Here is a 5,535-nt window from a genome sequence, read left to right as displayed (position 1 = left end):
TATAATAGTGTAAAAGATTAGGGACACTCAATCCCCCAGACCTTTTGGAGCAATGTAGTGCCATTTTCGGAAGTCTAGGATGCTTTCCGTGCCTGATAACTTTAATCATTGAGGATTGGAATTTCAAGATATCTGGCCTAGGTATAGCCACAGGTAAGGCCCGAAAGTAATATAAAATCCTGGGGAGCAGTGTCATTTTTACTGCATGAATGCAGCCAAACCACTGGCGGAACAACCAGGGTCGCAGTGGTCATAATTGCGACCGGGGCCTGGTGTTCCACCACTACAAAACCCCCAAGCTTCCGGTATTCTGCATTGATGTATGATGATTATACAGTAATGCAGAATAGCACCAACTATGTAGGACTACAAGTCCCAACAATGCATTATAGTGGGGTTGGGGGGGTGCTGGTGGCATTCTGCATAGCTGACTTATTATAATGTATTGCTGGCACTTGTAGTCCCGCATAGCTGGTGGTATTCTGCATTGCTGTATGATGATTATACAGCAATGCAGAATAGCTCCAACTATGTACGACTACAAGTCCCAGCAATGCATTATATTTTTAAGTAGGGATACACCACTGCCAATACTGGGAAAATGAAAATGAAAATACTAAATGCAGATACTGGTGTTCTGTCGAGAACGCCGATGTAGTCGAATTTGCCGACCTCAGCATCTGCGCTTACACACAGACCAGCATTGTTGAGGGAACAGGGATTCATTTACAAAGTATTTTGTTTTAAATTGTTAATTGTGACCGTTAATAATATTCCATCCATCATTCACTGCCATGGACGGCATATTATTAACGGTCACAATTAACCATTACAAACAAATACTTTGTAAATAAATGCCGGTTTCCTCGGTAATCTCGTCTGTACTTAAGCGCAGATACTGGGTCGGCGTTCTCGACAGAACACCGCACTAAAATTTTAAACAAGCGGCTGCCCGAGGTCTCGCACTTAATGGGACCTCGGCAGCCTTCCTGTTAACCATGCGGTGTCATGGCGGCTGGGGGGGGACCTTCATGGTTTCTTGCACCGGGGCCCTGAAGGTTCTAGTTACGCCTCTGGGCCAAACCATGACAAATTACAAGAGTCCCATCGAGACATATCTTCTCAAAGCTGGCGAAACAAGGGAGTATAATTTTTTTTGTACAACTGGGAGAAGACAGGGGCAAGATGAATCCCTAGATCCTGCAGGGCGTCCATGCACCAGGTGAAGTCAAAATTATTGGGTAACCTAGATCACAAATCATAAGGTGAATTAATATCAAGAGCTAATGCTTTAGATGTGTTAACTCGTAGTCCAGAGACTCCAGCAAATTGATTCAATAGTGTCAGGACATTAGGGAGCGTAGTCAATGGAGAAGTGATAAATAAGAGCAGATCATCTGCAAATAGAGCGCAATTATTATTCTGACTCCGATTGTTGTGATAGCGATGTATCCCTTGTTGAGACCTCTATGTCTGGCCTGTATAAGCAGATTCAATCACTGAGGACATTCATTGTCAGATAGCTGAACTCACCAATACCGTGTTCATCCACAAAGGTTGCTTTATTCTGTACGTGCAGACAACAGGATAACAGCGATGAATGGTTACAGTATTATGCGGTCAAAAGATGATGCCTTTCCTACGGTACTATGCAGAGTACATGTGTCCTGATTGCATGTGGCTGTTAGCTGTGGCCATGACACAGGAAATACTGACCAACAAGAAGAAGGGTGGGGCTTACATACAGAGGAAATATGTCATCACATGAGGAAAGGAATACAGAAAAAACAGGTGCATTATCACCAAAGGCCACTAGATGGCAGCATAGGAACTAACATATAAAACGTCCATAGAAAATGGTATAGAGAAAACAATCTATTTAAAACTTCTACTAACATTAATGTTCTATGCCCCATTGGGGCGGCACACTTATGTTCCTGTCCACCACAACTCACCCCCTTAATGTTTATATTAGTACGAATAACAATGGCCAAAGGCTCAATCAAGTCAAAGACAGCCTTGACGTGTGCCCTGAAAAATATCTATCAGATCCGAAAGGTGGCCCTGTAGTTTAATTTGTGCTGATGGAGTGGCGTATAGTGCTCGCAACGTGCTCAGAAAGAGAGGGCCAAAACCCTGTCTATCCAGCAATGGAAATAGATGGATGTTTTTTTAGTGTTTTTTTTTTTTAATGTAGGACTTTAATTTATTTTTTTAACACTTAACTTCTAGCCCCCTATGTGATAGCCAATATACACTGACAGGTCCTCTTTATGGAGACAACAGGGTCTCTAAGACCCCTAATGACACCTCTGGACCCCCAAAGAAGCTGATGAAGCAGAGATCTGCTTCACCAGCTTATTTTTTGGCTCTCAGCCAGAGAAATGACAGCTAAAGGCGGAAGTGATGTAATATACTGTACATCGTTTCCGCCTTTAGAGAGAGAAAGGGGGGAGAGAGCAGCGGTGGGGGAAATGCTGATCTCTCCTCCTTCTCAGTACTGGCAGTCGCTGTGCCGGTTCCAGGCTTGCAGGAGGGACCGCGCAGCCCGGGATAAGCAGCAGCGATGGGGGGGGGGGGGGGGGGCGCAGCAGCAGAGGGGGGGTCCACATAACATGCACATACAAGTGATGGGCTGGCTTTAGAGCTGGCCGATCGCATGTATATAACAGCCGGTAACGGCTGTTTAGACTCCCGCCAGGGTCCTGTACTGGCGTGCCCGCTAGGGGGCTCACGCAACCAGGAAGTATATCATGTAAATGTACATCCACTCGCTGGGAAGCATCCACCGTCCGCCCGTAATTTTACAATGTGCGGACGGCAAGGGGTTAAACCTCTCCATTGTTTCCTAAAAATAGGGGCAAAGTTAGCCCCCATAGCAACTCCCCTTTCTTTCGTCAGTAAACCTGTATGTACCAGAAGAAGTTTTGTTTTCATTGCAAAATCAATACAACTTAATAAAATGTATTTTAGTAATCTGGTGGTCCCTCCAACGTATTGCTGTGGACAGGAATAAGTTGGAAGGACCACCAGATAACTAAAGAAGAGGATTGGGGAACATATAAGGATTATAGAATATGGCTTTGATGAGGACAGTCTTTCCAGACATTTCAAACTCTTTGACAACAAAGTTCCTAGAGATCTAAACATCATAGGTATTGATCAAATAGGTAGGGGTTCTAATCTAAAAAGGGAAGTCTCTAGAAATGAATCCAAGTGGATATTTGCCTTGGATATCTTATTTCCCAATGGATTAAATATTGATTTTGATCTCAACTGCTTTTTTAAGCAATAACTAATAATTGATTTATATGCCCGATGATTATTTTGTATATTGTGAGTTCTTATTTTATTGGTTATTTATGAATTTTATGATAAGAATATAAATGATAGGCAGATCTTTTACTCATAAATATTTATGTATATTTTAATATCAATAGGGGATAGATGGATTGTCATTTTTTATAGGGGTAGATGGATTGCCAATTGTTATGTGGACCTTTTTATGTGATTTTTTATATCCATTTTTTATATCCATTCTGTATTTATTAATGTAACAAAAAATGTTTTACATAAATATTGTTATAGCAATGGATTGATATTGTATAAATAATTCTGTAATGTCTCTTACTTCAAATAGTATTGTTACTTTGTAGAGAAATGCAATGAATGTTTTATACTATAGTTTTTTTCCATTACTGTTGAACTATAGAGACATCTACTGGTAGAATAAAATTACTACACCTACTAGTTGTAATAATGGACAATAGTATATATATATAGTGCACAAGTTGTTTTGTGCAATAAATGAAAATGTCTCAGAAATGAATCATTTTTGGGTCACGACTTCATGACCAAGGAAAAATGTGGGTCCCGAGGTTACACAGGTTGAGAACCACTGCTGTAGATAATGCATTATAGCTTCAGCGTGGTCTGCCGTCCTTTGAGAACACCCTGAGTGACAAAATGCGCCAGGGGCGAATCTTGCTGAGAATATTCTGATCCGGAAATCCCTGAGGAGTGAGCGCTCTGGGGGAGGATCATTTTATTTACTGTTTACCGTCTAAATTTAAACAGAGCTCATGTGAGTAGGGCTTATTTATTCTCAATAAACTTTGTCAAGTTCTTACTGCACATGAGCTGTCTTTTATTGCCTTTTTAATATGGCGATGTGAGTGGAGGCTGATCAAGCAAACTGACTGCGCAGTGTAGAGGAGTACATGATTCAGAGTTGGGAAGATAGCTGTGGTTGAATACAACACTATATCACATGTGATTTGATCGTCTTACTCTGGTGAGTGCGGATAAGAATGCTTCCTTTCCGGCACGGGGAGGGTGAGTTTATTTTCATCACTTGAAAAAGGTGGAAATCCAATGGTGTAGATCATTTAAGATTGGATATTTATTTATTTTTTATGTAATATTATTACTTTTACTACACTTATGAAGAGATATTTATTGAATATTATAACTTGTTATGTTTGAAAATTATTTTTAGGGATTATATATTGATTTATTTATAATACATTTTGATGCACTTAAATCAAAATTTCTGTTATTGAGACACTGTAGTTAAACTTGTGTATACTGTGAGAAGGAATTAATGTTGTCACGTCATTGGTAGCGCTTCTTATGATATAATCAAATACATAGAAGAGAATTTATCAAAGCTGGAGCAGAGAAAATCTGGTGCAGCTGTGCATGGCAACCAATCAGCTTCTCTCTTTCCTTTTCAAATCTTAACTGAACAGATTTAAGAGAGAAGCTGACTGGTTGCCATGCACAGATGCACCAGATTTTCTCCAGTTTTGAAAATTCCCTCCAAAGTGTATTATTTCACAGAAAAATGCCACAAAAATTGTACAGTTGAAGCATACTATGTAAGCAGCTCTATTTGGCTGCAGTGTAAAAGAGAGAGCGACAGGTTTTACTGTGAATTAAAAATTAAAAAATATAATTACAGAGACTATAGCGATTATTGTACAGACTCTATGACAACTATGTAAGCAGCTTTAATAGTCCACAATTTAAAGGGAGAGACCAGACAGGTTTTATTTTGAAATAAAAATTCAAAATGTATTTCCAAGGAAACAGTCAAAAGTATTGTACAAGAGGCAAGATGGCTGCGGGCAGATGTGAACGTTTGAGAGCACGCTGAGAGCTCCGGCGTCTAACCCAGGAGAATGATAATCAGTAGATAAGAGAGGAAGGAGGATCAGCTCTGAAAGCCCTGCATAGCCCCAGCTAACAAGGAATGAAACTGAAACTAAACTGATACAAGAGACAGAAGACTCTGCAACTTCACACCTGATATGTCCCCTACTATTGTATGGGCGGCCCATAAGGCGACAATTCCGGGCCGACAATTCCGGGCCGACACGGAACTTCAACTTTTATCTCGGGCTCATAAGCAGAATCCCTGGATAAAACTAGATTAGAATTGAACTTGTTACTAACTACTAAAGTGGAAAAAAGTCTTCGATGGTCAGATAACAAATATTATGTCCATAAAGACAAAATTGGTACCCTCTTAGC

This window comes from Nanorana parkeri, unplaced genomic scaffold, assembly GCF_000935625.1.
Source record: "Nanorana parkeri isolate BGI_ZX_2015 unplaced genomic scaffold, ASM93562v1 scaffold2094, whole genome shotgun sequence".
Lineage (NCBI taxonomy): Eukaryota > Metazoa > Chordata > Amphibia > Anura > Dicroglossidae > Nanorana > Nanorana parkeri.
This window is presented reverse-complemented; position numbering follows the sequence as displayed.